This window comes from Vanacampus margaritifer, chromosome 7 (assembly GCF_051991255.1).
Source record: "Vanacampus margaritifer isolate UIUO_Vmar chromosome 7, RoL_Vmar_1.0, whole genome shotgun sequence".
In the NCBI taxonomy this organism is placed as follows: domain Eukaryota; kingdom Metazoa; phylum Chordata; class Actinopteri; order Syngnathiformes; family Syngnathidae; genus Vanacampus; species Vanacampus margaritifer.
Genome location: NC_135438.1, coordinates 24,540,865 through 24,558,218, shown reverse-complemented (window position 1 = coordinate 24,558,218; position 17,354 = coordinate 24,540,865). Strand labels below are relative to the sequence as shown.

At 42.3% G+C, this 17,354-nt stretch overlaps 1 protein-coding gene across 5 annotated transcripts in view; it reads left to right on the top strand.

Annotated features, from left to right (window-relative positions):
- sorcs1 (sortilin-related VPS10 domain containing receptor 1) overlaps positions 1 to 17,354 on the top strand; it is a 258,319-nt gene that overhangs the window by 103,662 nt on the left and 137,303 nt on the right. The gene's annotated exons all lie outside the window — the stretch shown is intronic.

Below are 17,354 nucleotides of genomic sequence, written 5' to 3'. Positions count from 1 at the left end.
ACCCAGGACACGCTGGGGAGACTACGTCTCTCGGCTGGCCTGGGAACGCCTTGGGATCCTGTCGCAGGAGCTGGCTGAAGTGGTTGGGGAGAGGGAAGTCTGGGCTTCCCTGCTAAAGCTCCTGCCCCCACGACCCGACCCCGGATAAGCGGTAGATGATGGATGGACCTTGTAAATTGTAAATATAGTTCAGCGTTGTTATAAAACATTATTATATTTATTCTATATACTGCATTTTTATGACTTTGGCGAAGCCCAGCGGGTGCCCCTGCGTCTCTCGCATAAAACCAGGAAATGGGTGTGTGCCACGGCATTGCTTGCTGCGTTGCCAATCAGATGACAGGTGTCGGTACCAGATGTGATCCGGCTGCCAGATTATATCGGGGTCGCCTACTGATAATGTCACGTTACAGGATTGGCTGGAGATTATCCCTTTACAATTGTTCAATAAAGTTATTTGGGGGGTCTGGTTGACATCAAAACATTGGAAAGAAAATATTAAAGATGTCATTTAAATAACAAAATGAGTCCCAGTCCGGCCCAAGCCACGAATAAAGTGGAGCGTTGTCTTCAGTGATTAAACAGTGTTGATGGCCTCACCCCAGCTATATGTCTACAAGATAAACAAGCATTCTCCCCCATACCCCAAGATGAGAGCCTGTAAAGTAGCTATAATGAGCTAGGCTAAAGGTAATTAGCAACCGAACGAGCTAAAATGTCAAATTCACTTAAGCTCAGAGGCAAGATCATCCACAAAACTGGATATCATTATCATAAGCCATCACTGAAATCGGCGAGTGCGTCCCCATTTTCAATAAGTTCTTCATGATGCAACTTCATGCCTTGTAAAAATACAAGAAAGACCTCTTTACTTAGCTCGATTGACGGACATAAACCTGCTTCAGCCTGTGCTCAATCCATGAATTTTTATGGATCGTCACGTCATACATAACTTTATCTTGATCGTTGTTATTAATGATAGCTGGGTGGCTTGACATCCTAGTAGGTAGTTTACTTTGGGTCTCATACTGGGAGCTCTGTGATGTTTCATTGATTTAGACAAAGTGAACATTGCAACGTAACAGGCACTTAGAATTTTTATGAATCTTCACATCATACATAACTTTATCTTGATCGTTGTTATTAATGTTTGCTGGGTGGCTTGACGTCCTAGTAGGTAGGTTACGTTGGGTCTCATACTGGGAGCTCTGTGATGACTCTTTTTGGACAAGATCGGGTAGGAGTCAGTAGTAGAAGAAGTGAGGTGGAGCTAGACTGTTGAGGGGGGAATGGCTGAGGAAGCGAAACCGGTTGCAAGCAGCTCACGCTTGAGCATTTTTTTCAAAGATGAAAAGCATCGACTAGTGCTAAAGAGCACATTGATGATGATGATGGTGACTCCAAGGTTGACGCTGAAGTTGAAGCGTTGACGCGGCGGCTTCGACCACGTCGTAAAGCCTCAGCGGCTAGCGATGCTAACGCCGGAAAACGTGGTGCACAACCGAGCACTTCTGCACAGGCGGATGTTCAATCGGACGATGAAGAGTACCCTGAGTCCAATGCATATTCATCGGAGGAGTGGTTACAGTCTGATCACGGAGAAGACACTAGTTCTGGACTACAATGCCACCATGAAAGGAGTGGATAAGATGGATCAGAACATCTCTTACCACCCATTCACGCGGAAAACATTGAAATGGCACAAAAAAATTGTTGCCTATCTATTTCAAATATGCATGTTCAATGCATATATCCTGCACAAAACAAAAAATTCTGGGAAGTGCCAACACTTTTTGGAGTTTATCCGGCAAGGTGGTGAGAGGGTGGCTGTTACAAGATGAGGAGGAGGAAGAGGAGGAGGAAGTTGTTGCAGGTATAGGAACTGAAGGGCATGAGGAAGCCAGACGTAACACCAGGTCACCGTATCGTGATCCTGAGAGTAGACTTGATGGCAACATGGCCAAACACACTGCAATACATACCTGCTATTCCCCGGAAAAAAGGCCGGCAAGAAAGTGTAGGGTCTGTGCACGAAGGGGCAATCGCAGTGAAACTAATCAGTGGTGCAAATTCTGCTGCGTCCCCTTGCAGGCAGGGGAGTGTTACACAATATACCACACAAAAAGAAAAATTGTGTAGTTGAAACATCCTCACAATTGTAAATAGTAACACATTCACACACCACACATGCACAGTTGCAAACGTTTGTAAATAGTTTGCCAAATTGTTTTCTCAAATTGTTACACTGTTGAATGTAAATAAACTTATTTTGCTATCAAAAAAACGTTTTTTCATTGTTGGTGGTAGTGTTTTATAGAAGTAAAGCACTGTTTAGGTGTTTGTGGCATCATTCATGGAAAAAAAGGTGTCAAATTCACTAGAGTGCATGAAATAATATCGTTTCACAAAAAGCTTGATTTCTACATATTTTGGTCCAAAACAGAGCATTTGGGTGAAGCTAACCTATTTTCTATTGTTGATTACTGAAAAACTGAATAAGGTAGAAACACATTTTTTTTTCTGATGAAAGATGAGAGTTCAATCTTTCATTTGGTAGTATCTGTGTTTCCATAGTCCAAACACTGTGGACCTTGAAAGATCAGTCAAAAGGCTCTAAATCAGCTGGCACCCACATGGAAATGGTTGGCAGTCAAAGAGTTAAAGGGCCAAAAAAATGGCAACAAATTCTCAAGTAAACCCATTGTTTTTTACTCGTGCATGGCAACTTTAAAATATTAAATTTTTCTCCAGTCCCGATGTGTGTGTTAAATTTTGTGAGTTTTCATTCATGTGTAGTGAATAATAAGAAGGACCTCACAGTGGTCGCTGGTCAAGCCCTGATGATACTCTTATAGACACATTATTGGATTGTCTTCGTGCATTGCATCACCAAACTCAAACAAACCTGTTGGTCAGGTGTGAACACTGCCTAATTAATGCTCTGAGTTTCAGACAAATAAGTAAAAAGTAAGTCGAACAAGACTCTTCCAAAGCACCTTGGGAAGAGCAGTTGGATCACTGACTTACGGTATCTGGGTGAGAAAATAACTGGAATTGGAGTTTGATTAAAGCTGACTGGAAGCATCATACTTATTTCACACTGAAGGAAAAACAGATGGTCAGTACACTCTATCTACTGCACACGCGCGCGTACACACACACACACACACCGGTTTGTTTTACTATCTTTGTGGGGCCATCTCATTGACATAATGCATTTCCTAGCCCAGAGGTGGGCAAACTTTTTGTCTTGCGGGCCACAATGGGTTTGAAATTTTGACAGATGGGCCGGACCAGGAGCATTTGGACCTCTTAGCACAGTAAACACACACAGATAAATGTACAACCCGATTTAGTTAGAGTGTGCACTAAGGACTGCGTTTTTCAAATGTGCAAAATCCACTTATTTAAAACAGCTTTTCCAATAGCTTCATTTTTATTGTTTTAGCTCAACCTTTGCTGTGTTTTTATGCTTTGTAAAGTGACCTTGGGTGTTCTGAAAGCTGCTGTTTTTAAATGAAATGTATTATTATTATTATGATTATTATAAAATAGCCCTAATCCAGGTAGTACGTTTGCCTCAATGAATATGCAAGATGCGGCATTTACACACTATTTGGCAAAGTGGGAGGAGAAATGTAAATAGATTATAATAGCACATACACTGTGATCTGTCAAACCTGGTGATTGCATCTATTTTTAATAGATTTCAATTCAAGGCGTAAAGTTAAAGAAATCAAGATTTATTGAAAAAAGATGATCACTTTCAACATTCAAAACATATTATTACCCAACGAAATACTCAATGTCAATCATTTCTGCTCCACTGCTGTGCATAAAGGCACACTCAATTAAAAGACGCACTTTCAAACTTTTTTTTCATAACAGAACATAAGTAGAAAAACTCATAAATTGCAGTGGGAACAGTGTTGTTGGTCTCCCTTTTTTGCCAGTACATCAAAGTCTGGAATTAGTTTTGTTGTGGCAATTCTCAGGATAGATCTGAGGTGTTAGTCAGTTAACTTGGATCTGTGATGGCCTTTATTGATGTTCATGATGCTGAACGTCTGCTCACACACGTAAAAAAACCTGCCCTGGTACTTGACTCCTGAATTGAAGTTTGTCGGTGAAAAAAATTCTGCTGAGCCTGTAAATTAGCCGCCAACCTATGTGCAGTAGCCTCCCGTTCTTGTGTTGACTGCTTGCTAGCATAATTTGCATGTTTCGTGGCAAAGTGGCGGCTGATATTGTACTCTTTAAGAACCGCAACGGCTTCTTGGCATATCAGACATACAGCCGTTGATCGGACTTCAGTGAATGTGTTGTCTACTCTTTATTAAACACTTGGCCCTCACCTTGCACTTTCCTTTTCTTTGGTCCGCTCATTTCTACAGACGGGGTCAGATGGCAACGGGGAAAAGAAAGTAAAGCAAAGAGTAATATTCTACACTCCACTGATGTCAGTGCGCCACCCAGTGGCAGCGCCACTAATGGGCCAGGCTGGGCGGGGCGGGGGCGGGGGCGGGGGCCCACCCACCCACCCCCACCCACCCCCACCCACCCCCACCCATTTTTTCCATTGGCCCACCCATTTTTAACGTGTGACACATGCGGCTGCATGATAGCCGCTGCTGCCTGTCACGTGCTGAGGACAAAGCGCGTACATCCAATCCGTCTCTGACCACTTTTCCATCTCCGTGGGGGACGCAGAGCACACGGTGTTTGTGCAGCAGCTCAAAAAGAAGCCAAAAGCCAACGAGGAAACGCTCATAGAAGTGCTCGACGCACGCCCCGGGGATGTATTCACCAATATGAACAGTCTCCTGCATGCGCGCTTCTCACCTCACCCATGACAACATGTAGAAAGACTATCTTCAGCTGTCAAAAGGATCAAAACACGCAACAGTGCCACAATGTTGACTGATAGACTGAACTCTTTGTCCCTGCTTTCTTTCAAAAAAGAATTGACCGATTCTCTGGACTATCATGACATTATTGCTGTGTTCAACACAAAACCCTGCCGTCTCCTGCTGTAAATGTCCAAATCCAGGAAGAATTGTATTTTATGAATCAGTTATCTTGAGTTAAGCATACTGCCATTCTCCCGTTTATTTTAATAAATTGCAAACGTTGTTATGAATGTACCCTGCGTATCTTTCTGTCCCCTTTCTGAGCGTAAAAGAGCAATTTCTGTGCGTAAACGAGCTTATCACTGAGATCCCGACCCAGTGATCATATTTTCCGGGTGTGCAGAAGTTACACAGCAGTGACTCTGGTGTAAAACATGATCTGCACAGGAGTCTGAGGGTAGTGGATCCCAACACCAGTCATCCACTGCTCGTACTGCTGCAGCTGGAGTGCGCGTTCTCCAGCTGCACCCGTCACTCACAGCAGTCCTTCACTTTACGTGAGACCGCGCCAGTGATTTTATTTTCTGCGCCCTTGTAATTAAAGAAGCGAAATAACGTCATAATATGTGTGTGTTAAGAGCGGCAACTTAATCGCTGTCCTTGGTACTCGCGGTAAAGCACTATTATGGACGTGAAGGGAATTTTTTTTTTTTGCATATTTTCTCTGGCGCACCCATTTTTCCTCAGGCCCACCCACAATAAAAATCCTGGCGCCGCGGCTGCCGCCACCTATTGGTGAAACGCAGGCATTGCAGGGACACAATTAAATTAATGATTTTGAATTTTTTTCTAGCCTTATTGGATAAATTCGGCGGGCCGGATTGAAAAGAATAACGGGCCGTATTTTGGCCCGCGGGCAGGGGTTTGCCCATGTCCGTCCTAGCCCCTTGCTCTAACCATCAAAAATGACTGCCTACCCCTATTCCTTACCCTATGGCCCCACAACTCTGTCAAATCCCGGAATGTTGGCCCCAATATGTAACAAAAACAAGAGCACCCCCCCCCCCCCCCCACACACACACACACACGTTTGTTTTACTATCTTTGTGGGCCCATCTCATTAAGCAGCACTAAAAGCAAAGCTAAAGCAGTGGCTGCACGGGCGCAGCTAGCTTTCTTGGAAAAAGAAGCCGCCATAATGAAACAGAAGACTGAATTAGAAGTTAATTTCCACGTTTTGAGTTGTCAGAAGGCTGTTGCAGTTGCAGAAGCAGAAGCTGCGGTTTATGAAGAGGAGGAAGAACTCACAAAAACTAAACCGAGCCAGATGTTAGTGGAACCACCGGATAATCCAATGCAACGCACAGCAGAGTATGTACAAAAACACACAGAAAATCGGCATGAAGCATTCATATTGCAAGTTGATCCACTCGCTTGTCACAAAGCTGCACGGGAACAACTTGAAATGGCCATGTATGCAGAGAGTAATGAAAGCACACACAGTGTTGAAAAGAAGCATGAACCAAGACAAATCCCCCCAAACTGTATCCGTGCAACGTCCCTCACACACCGTCAGATGTACAAGGTGTAAAAGACATTTCAAGGTACCTGACACGTAGGGAAATGTTAAGTACAGGACTTTTGCAGTATGATGACCACCCAGAAAACTATTGGGCATGGAAGGCGTCATTTAAAAATGCTATAACAGACTTGAATGTTACAGCCCAAGAAGAACTAAATTTGATGATAAAATAGCTCGGAGAGGAGTCAAGTCAACAAGCCAAAATAATCCGTTCAGCATACATCTTCAAACCAACTGTAGCGCTTGACCTTGTGTGGCAAAGACTTGAAGAATGTTACGGATCTCCTGAAATGATAGAAAATGCACTGTTAAAAATGATTGAACTATTTCCCAAATTCAGCAACAAAGAAAACACAACGTTAGGAGAACTAGGTGACATTATACAGGAAATAGATTGTGCAAAGGATGGAGGATATCTTTCAGGTCTCTCATATTTGGACACAGCTCGTGGAGTGAACCCCATCGTGGAGAAACTTCCCTATGGATTACAAGAAAAATGGATTGCTACAGGAGCGAAATACAAGGAGGAACATAAAGTGACTTTTCCCCCTTTCAGTATCTTTTCAGCATTGGTGAGACAACAAGCAAAAATAAGGAACGACCCAAGCTTCAGCATCATTTCACCTGCCAGCACAAGCTTCAAGAAAGAGAAAAGCTTCAAAGGAAACAACAGGCAAGTGATAAGCGTGCGCAAAACAGATGTCCCTCGAGATGCTCGTTCAACCCAAAATTACTACAGCAAGCTGGTAGAGAGTCCCGACAAGCTATGTCCAATACATAAGAAGCCTCACCCGCTTAAAAAGTGTAAAAGCTTTAGAGCGAAACCCATAGATGAAAGGAAGTCATTTATAAAAGAGAACAGAATCTGTTTTAAGTGTTGTGGCTCAACGCAACATTTTGCCAAAGACTGCAGCAAATCAAGTGTACCGACTGTGGTAGTGACAGACATTTATCAGTGTTACATCCAGATCCACTTCCTGCTCCAGCTGAAAGTTCTGAAGCTGACAAAGATGATGGCGGGGAGACACAGAATAGTGAAAGTGTATCAGTTGTTTAAAAATGCACAGAAATATGTGGTGATGCAGATAGCCCACATTCATGCTCAAAAATAAGCCCTGTGTTCGTCTATCCAGTTGGCAAAAGAGACCAGGCAAGAAAGATGTACGCGGTGCTAGATGAACAAAGTAACAAGTCACTGGTTAAGTCACAGTTTTTTGAGCTCTTTAACATTAAGACACGCTCAGACACTTTCAAGCTCAGAACATGCTCAGGACTGTCAGATAATGTCGGCAGGACAGCAGTAAACTTTATGATTGAATCGGTGGATCGTAGAGTCAAGCTCCCACTCCCAAACCTAATTGAATGTGACATGATTCCAGACGATAGGAGAGAGATCCCGTCTCCACAAGTTGCTATGCAGTTCCCACACTTGCAGAAGGTAGCAGACAAAATACCTCCTTTCGAAGAGCAAGTACCTATCCTTCTACTTTTGGGAAGAGATCTTATACAAGTACATAAAGTCAGAGAGAGAATTAATGGACCACATAGTGTGCCTTATGCACAGCGTTTAGACTTAGGGTGGGTTATAGTTGGAGAAGCCTGTCTAGGGAAGACGCATAAGCCCCCTACTGTAAACGTCTTAAAAACACATGTGCTTGAAAACGGCCGTGCCTCTTACATGAGCCCATGCCCGAACATATTCCAAATCAACTACCAGCCAAACATCACATGTGCCTCCAGGATGTACAGTGAAAACAATCACAATGGTAAATTGGGACAAACAGTTTTTGTGAAAACAAAAGATGACGACAAACCAGCACTGTCAGTAGAGGATAGAGACTTTATTGACATAATGGAAAAGGAAGTGTTCCAAAGCGAAGATAATAGCTGAGACGCACCATTGCCATTCCACTCTCCCAGACTGCAGCTTCCAAGTAACAGAGACCAAGCGTTCAAGTGTCTCTAAAACCTCAGAAAAACACTGGAACGAAACTCTAAAATGAAAAGACAATACACAGAGTTCATACAAAACATGTTGGACAGAGACCACGCGGAGATTGCTCCACCCCTGGACTCAAACAAAGAACATTGGTGCTTACCGTCCTTTGGTGTGTATCACCCCCAAAAGCCTGACCAGCTCAGAGTGTTTTTTGACTCAAGTGCAGAGTTTCAAGGGCAGTCCCTCAACAAAGTCTTAATGAGCGGGCCTGATTTAAACAATATGCTACTAGGTGTTCTCATGCATTTTAGGAAAGAACCTATGCATTCTCAGCTGATGTTCAACACATGTTTTATCATTTTGAAGTAAGAGAGGATCATAGGGATTTTCTGAGATTCCTTTGGTATAAAAACAATGATCTGAGCAAAGACATTTGTGACTATAGAATGAAAGTCCACGTCTTTGGGAATAGTCCCTCCCCAGCGGTGGCTACTTGCTGTCTAAGGTGTGCTGCAGTCGAGGGAGAGGAAGAGCATGGACATGTCACCAAGCAGTTCATAATGAGACATTTTTATGTGGACAATGGTCTTGCGTCCACAGCGTCACCAGAAGAAGCTGTCGAAATACTCACAAACGCACAAAACATGTTAGCACAGTCGAACATAAAGTTACATAAAATAGCCTCCAATGACCACGAAGTTGTGGAAGCTTTTCCTTCTGCTGAGAGAGCAAAGGATCTCAAAGACTTGGATTTAGAACTGGACAATTTACCCCTGCAGAGGAGCTTAGGGATGCTGTGGAACCTTGAAAATGACTGTTTTACTTTTCATGTCTCCGCTGAGCAAAAGCCATACACCAGGAGAGGCGTGTTGGCCACCGTAAACAGCCTATACGATCCCCTAGGATTCGTATCACCTATTACGATGCAGGGAAAAGCCTTTCTCCGTGATGCAACGACTGAGCAAAGGGACTGGGATGAACCACTGCCCATTGAAAAAGAAGAGGAATGGAACAAATGGAAAAGCTCGTTAAAAGATCTGGAACAGCTACAGATACCAAGATGCTACTTGACGTTTTACCAGACAACTGCCGGAAAAAAAGAACTGCATATTCTCAGATGCCTCCACTATGGCCATAGGAGCAGTAGCATATCTGAGAGCTCTGGACAATAAAGTTCAGTGGCACACAGGTTTCATCATGGGCAAGTCTAAAATAGCCCCCCGACCCGCGCACACAGTTCCCAGATTGGAGTTGTGTGCAGCAGTTTTAGCTGTAGAGATGTACAAACTCATTAGAGATGAGATTGACATAGAAGTAGACACTGTCAGATTTTTCACGGACAGTAAAATCGTGCTAGGCTATATACAGAACAACACAAAGAGGTTCTACACATATGTAGCAAATCGAGTGGCTAGAATCAGAAAAAACACACATCCTGCACAGTGGAATTACATAGTTACTAGCAACAATCTACTAGACCTATTGCAGCTTCCACACTAGCTCACACAAACTGGTTTAGTGGTCCTTCGTTTTTGACGCAACCCAAAACAGAGACAGAGACATTTCTTTGTGACACTTTTAGACTGATCGACCCTGACACAGATGTAGAGATTAAACCAAAGATAAATACCTTTATTACTAAAGCTGCAGCAACACAGCTAGAGTCACATCGCTTCGAAAGATTCTCTCAATAGATGAAATTGTGTCGCACTGTTGCAACACTAAAACGTGTGGCAGCATCATTCAAGAAAACAAACACACAAAGTATAGGCTGGAAATGTTTTAGTAACATGAACACTGCCGATGAACTGTCAAAAGCAGCCAAGTTTATCATTCACACTGTACAGAGTGAAACATTCAAAGAAGAGTACAAGCACATAACAGCAAAGCAGCCACTCCCAAGACAGAGCCGTCTTAAAAAGTTAGACCCTGTCATTGATGAAGCGGGCCTTCTCAGAGTAGGAGGACGCTTGGCACCTGCCAATCTAACTATGGAAGAGAAGCATGCACTCATTATCCCAAACGCTCACCATATAGCTGTTCTGCTCATCAGATACTATCATGAGAAGGTAGCGCATCAGGGGCGCCACTTAACAGAAGGAGCGCTCAGAGGAGCTGGACTTTGGATCATCAGCAGTAAACGGTTAGTTTCCTCTGTCATTCACAAATGTGTGCACTGTCGTAAGCTTAGAAGACAACTGCAAACTCAAAAGATGTCAGATCTACCCGTTAATAGACTGTCACCTATGCCACCGTTCACTAGTGTAGGAATGGACGTCTTTGGCCCTTGGACAGTCACCACACGTCGCACCAGAGGTGGGAGTGCAGACAGTAAGCGCTGGGCTGTACTTTTTACCTGCATGTCTACAAGAGCTGTGCACATTGAACTCATCGAATCAATGTCAACCTCCAGCTTTATCAACACGCTGAGAAGGTTTTTCAGCATTCGCGGACCTGCACAAACACTCCGCTCTGATCGAGGCACCAATTTTATTGGAGCGTGCAATGAATTGAAAATCGATCACAAGGACTCTGAACTAAACTCTTACCTTACCTTACCTTACTCTTACTCTTACTACAGTCTGATCACGGAGAAGACACTGGTTCTGGACTACGATGCCACCATGAATGGAGTGGATACGATGGATCAGAACATCTCTTACCACCCGGTGTAGGAACAGAAGGACATGAGGAAGCCAGACGTAACACCACCGTAACGTCACCGTATCATGATCTGAGAGTAGACTTGATGGCAACATGGCCAAACACACACTGCAGTATATACTTGCTATTCCCCGGGAAAAAAGCCAGCAAGAAAGTGTAGCGTCTGCACGCTAAGGGGCCATCGCAGTGAAACTAATCTGTTGTGCAAATCCTGTCGCTTTGCTCACAGGGTATTGTTACAAAAAAGAAAAACTGTATTTGAAACATCCACACAATTGTAAATAGTACCACGGTTGCACACATTTGTAAATAGTTTGCCAAATTGTTTTGTCAAATTGTTACACTGTTGAATGTAAATAAACTTATTTTGCTATCAAAAAACACTTTTTCATTGTTGGTGGTAGTGTTTTACAGAAGTAAAGCACTGTTTAGGTGTTTGTGGCATCATTCATGGAAAAAAAAGGTGTCAAATTCACTAGAGTGCATGAAATAATATCGTTTCACAAAAAGCTTGATTTCTCCGTATTTTGTTTTTTTATCCCTATTCTGAAAACGTCTGGTAGTCAAAGAGATAATAGCTCAGTATTGTTCATTCGGTAATTTTACCGATTTGACATGTCATCATCATTGCTCTTTTTTTTTAATTTTATTTTTATTTTGTATGTGGGTGAGTATGTGCATGTGCGTGTGTATGTGTGTGTGCGTGTGTACTCATTAGTTCACTTAAAACCTATTAAAAATCCCATACCGTTCACCTAAACCGAATACTTCAGAATCCAGCTAGAGTCGTGAGGATGTCACGAGACCTGAAGAAGGATCAAAGAAAAGAAAGGAAAGTGAAATCCAGCACCGACCAGACATCAATTCCAACAAATTAGGGAGACCTCAAGAGACCAAAGGAGAGACTGAGGAAAGGAAGGAAGCAGGGTGAGCTCCACAAACATCAGCCTCCACCGATTCAACGACCAGAGGAAGAAGCAGATTGTGTTTGAATTTCGATAGATGTTTGTGTGGTGGATCTGGCATGCATGAAAACCTCTACCAAAGAGGGTGACGAGGGAGAAGGGACAGGGAGGCGGAGTACGGGCGGGGAGAAGCGAGGAGGGAGAGGCAGCAAGGGGGAGGGGAGAGGGATCCACGGGGCACCCCGGAGGCCCACTGGCCCCGAACCGCGTCGCCGGCGCGACGGACCACGCCGGGGCGACGTCGCCCCGGACACAAGGGAGAGCACCGCAACGCAGCATCCCCCAAGAGACCCAGAGAACGGCCAAGACGCAACCGCCACCCAGCAGCCAACAGAGGGGCAGAGCCGCCCACGCTCAGCCAGGGGGGACAACACCTATAGAGTTAACCCACTGGCATGCAGTGAATCCGGATATTAACCCTTAGTGCCCATTGGAGGTGAATCTTGAGGAGTTGGTGACTGTAAGGTGTCGTTTGATGTAGTCTGCTCGATCCTGCTGGCAGCAACTGGGTTCCTGACTATAAAAACACAAACATTAGTTACAAATTGCCAAATACAGAAACAGCAATGTAAGTTATCACAATGTGGTGGCTCTCGCTAACAGGCAGAATTAAGTAACCAGATTTAGATTAAAAGATTCTATATACGTACACCATGTTTCTATAAAATTTGATATTTGGTTTTTATTTGAGGCAGATATTTTTCCATTTAAATGTGATTTATGAGGAGGTTAGACCATTGGTCGATATTCAGAGTTTATTTATTTTTCCTGTTAACAAGAATAGTTTTTTTTGCGATAGTAAGGGCTACAAGTGTAGATTGAAATTGTTTACGTGGTAAGTCAGTTGTTGTTAGGTCACCTAGCAAACACAAGTTTGGAGATAAAGGTATCCTACAGTCCAAGATAGCGGAAAGTTTTTCTAAGACTTTAATCCAGAATTACATAACCAGAGTGCATAACCATAAAGCATGAACATAAGTGTCTGTAGTGTTTAGTAAACACTGGAGACAAATGTCGGAGTCTGAGAGTCCCATTTTCTTCATCATATATTGAATAATGTATGTTCTATGAATAATTTTATATTGGATAAGTTGTAAATTTGTGTGTTTAGTCATTTTAAATACGTTTTCACAAACTTGAATCCAAAAGTCAGATTCCGGAGCTATAGACAAGTCTGTCTCCCATTTCAAGATGGGTCAGGACATTTTATCAGTATACGAAAGTAACATGTATTTTTGAGAGTTTTTTTGTTGTTGTCGGAGAAAGCTTGGTAATATCTTTAGCTAAAACAGGCGTTGGAATTAGTTTCCTTATCATACTTTTAACTTGCAGATAATGTAAAAAAAATAAGTTTTTTATTTTGTATTTTTGGAGCAAGGACGTATATGATATAAACAGATTATCTGAGAAAAGATGGTGGAGATGTGTAATTCCTTTCTGCTCCCACACACCTAAATAAAACGATTGGTTGCTAAATTGAAAGTCGGGGTTATGCCATAGGCGAGAAAGCCCGCAGGGCTCCCTTAGGCTTTTGTAATTTCTAGTGCCTTCCACCAGGCAGTCAGGGTGGCGGAAATCAATGGGTTTTTAAAACAATTGTGTCGCTTAATCGATGTTGTAATAAAGAGTAAATCTAGAAGTCTGAGGTTATTACCATCCTTCTGTTCTAGTTCCAGCCAACCGTTAGTATCTCTGTTGGGTTGTGCCCACAGAATACGATACGATACGATACGAAATACTTTTATTTTCCCCGTGGGGAACTTTTTCCTGGATTCCATCCAGCTGCAGTTTACAGTAAAGAGAAAACAACAGAATAGAAAGAGATAAAATTAAAATTAAATAAATAAGAAGTGCAGCAATAAGTAGAAGACTTCCCAGAAGTCTTCACAGGAGTATACATGTGTAGAGAAGTACATTGCACACACCCATATACACACACACATTTACACACTTCTATATATATATATATATATATATATATATATATACACACACATGAGTATGTACACAACATTGCACCATATATCTTATTGAGTTAATGTCGGTTGTTAAGCAGTTTGATGGATGTCGGCAGGAATGAGTTTTTGTAGCGGTTCAGCCTGGTTCTGGGGGCGCTGAATCTCCTGCCGGAAGGCAGTAGCTGGAACTCATGATGCAGAATGTGAGTCGGGTCATTAACAATTTTCTGTGCCAGTCCGGTGACGGACCGCTCATAAAGCATCTGTAGGGAAGGATGATTCCTGACCCCCATGATCTTCATGGCAGTCCGCACCAGACCGGCAATCTGTGATCTTGACTGCACAGTCAGGTTGCCGTACCAGAATGATATATTGTAGCTGGTTAGCTATATAGTAGTGCATACAATTTGGTGCCTCTGGACCACCGTTGGATCTACTTTTCTGAAGAGTAGATAGACTAATCTTTGCTTTTTTTTTTATTCCAGTAAAACTTTGTAACGGCCGAGTCCAACAACTGGAACCAGTTAGCCATAGGTTTAAATGGAATCATTGAGAAAAAATTGTTTATTTTGGGTAAAACTTTCATTTTAACTCTTTCACTGCCAGACGTTTTCAGAAACGGGTTGTCCCCACTGCCAGCCGATTTAAGCATTTTGAGTGATCTTTCAAGGTCCACAGAAAATGTTGTGTTTGGACTATGGAAACACACATACCACCAAATGAAAGATTGGACTCTCAGCTTTCATCAGAAAAAAATTTGTTTCTACCTTATTTCGTTCTTCAGTAATCAACAATAGAAAATGGTTACTTTCACCGAAATTCTCTCTTTTGAAACAAAAAACGGAGAAAAAGAGCTTTTTGTGAAACGATGTTATTTCATGCACTCTAGTGAATTGTACACTTCTTTTTGTCCATGAATGATGCCACAAACACCTAAATAGTGCTTTACTTCTGTAAATGCTATCACCAACAATGAAAAAGTGTTTTTTGATTGCAAAATACGTTTATTTCCATTCAACAGTGTAACAATTTGACAAAACAATTTCGCAAACTATTTACAAATGTGTGCAACTGTGGTACTACTTACAATTATGTGGATGTTTCAAATACAGTTTTTCCTTTTGTAACGCTCTCCTGCGTGCAAGGAGACGCCAGGACTCGCACAACAGTTTACTTTCACTTTCACATTGGTCCGTTTTGCGTGCAAACGTTACACTTTCTTGACGGCCTTTTTTTCCGGGGAATAAAAAGCAAGTAGCAGACTATACACACTTCCTCCGATGAATATGCATTGGACTCGAGGCACTCTCCGTCATCTGATCGAACGTCCGCCTGTGCGTGCTCGGTTGCGCTCCGCGTTACGACACCGTCATAGCCGCCGCGTCAGCGGTTCCAATTTCGCCGTCAAGCTCGGATTCACCTTCATCATCATCGAGGATGATCATCGTCGTCATCAATGTACTATTTTAGCGTTGGTCGATGCCTTTCGTCTTGTAAGTGTAGAGCTGCTTGCAAACGCTCGCCATTGCCCGTTCCCTCCTCCATCTAGCTCCATCTAACGTCTTCTACTGCCGCGTCAATGCTTCTCAACCACGGAGTCACCACCCTCATCTTCATCATCGATGATGATCATCGTCGTCAACAATGTGCTCTTTCAGCGATACTTTTGGTATTTGAAAAAAACGTCTCGGGCGTGAGCTCCTCGCGACTGGCCGCCATTTTTCCTTTGTCTTCCATTCTCATCTCCTGCTCGACGCTCTAGCTCCGCCTCTACTGACGCCCACCCGATCTTGTCAAAAGAGAGTCATCGCTGCCCTCTAGGGGCCAAAAATAGTCATTAGGCACAACAGACAGACTGGAAACTTTCACCAGACATGCGGAAGGGTTTCCTCTACCCGTTTCAAAAAAAAAATAAAAAAAATCATTGGATGACGTCTTTTGACGTCATTGGCAGTGATCCGTAGGTTTTTACTTGACGTCTTTAAACGTCAGTGGCAGTGAAAGAGTTAATGATGGCTATTCGTCCTATTAGAGAAATAAGAAGATTATTCCAGCGCTCCAAGTCACTATAAATGCTATCCAGAAGTGGAGTAAAGTTTAAATGAATTAAATCAGTTAATTTAGGTGAGATTTTTATGCCTAAGTATTTTAAATTACCTATAGAAAAGAGTAATGCGGGTCCTGGCTTGCAGGGTTCCATGAATTTTCTGTAATAGGTAGTAGTGTTGATTTTGTCCAGTTAATAGAATAATCTGATAAATGTGAGAATTTAGTTATTAAGTTAAATACTTCCCTTAACGAAATAGCAGGCTTTTCTAAATAAAGTAAAATATCATCGGCATATAGATTAATTTTGTGTTCTGTTACGTATAGAGAGTATATATATATAAATGCAATTAATTCTGTTCTCGCAGAATTACTCACAATGTTCTTTTTGAATGAATAACAGCGAGAGGCACTTCATCCATTTTTAGCTTCTTTTTTTTTTAACCTACGAGGCCGTGATTGGTCAAAACAAAAGTTTGGTAGTTGTGCACAAGTTGCCACATTGCCCAATATGCTTGAAGTATTGTACTGCATGTCCCGCCTGTCCCAGATTTATATTGTGGAGAACTCCTTTGAGTGATTCACATTATCAATCTGGCTCTGACCAAGTTATATATAAAGTACTTTTAAAAAGACAATACCAACAAGCAGTCTGTAATGGCCAAACTGTCTACTTTTCATTAAAGGTTTCAGCAAGAGATCAACGTATTCACTAAAATAATGAGAATTTTTTATTTGGGTTTATTCTTTAACACACCAAGAGGTGAAGTGTATGACAAATGGAATATCGGTATATTATTTATTTATTTTTAATTATTGCATTTTCCTCATAGCTCCAAATCAGATTACCGTACTTGATAAAATTTTCATTAACTTCCAAGTCACAAGATTACATCTGTATCACAGTCCAATCCCGCAATGTCCATGACCAGTAAATAAGAAGTTGCTATCTAGATGGATAACTTTGTCAGGATCATCGTCCCTTAGAAACTATCAATTATCCTTTATTGCATGTTTCATCTTCTTGGAGTCTGATGAGTTCAGACTGTTTTATTGGTCAACTGTGAAAGTTGCAGTGACACTGAAAATAAGTCATACCTTCAATGTTTCATCCACTGAGGGCTCTGAGGAGCCAATCAATAACCTGATGCTACTGTCCCGTGGACCAGTGTGCTGATGATTCTGGAGTCACCCAGGATAGTGCACCCTGAGGAAATTGAATCCCCACCATAGAAACCAGGCAGTGATATATAAATAGGGGTAGTACATTTGCAAGCAGAGCATGAATATTTCAGCTTTTGTGTTCGGAGAGGCTCTCAAACAGATCCTTCAATACAATTTATTCATACT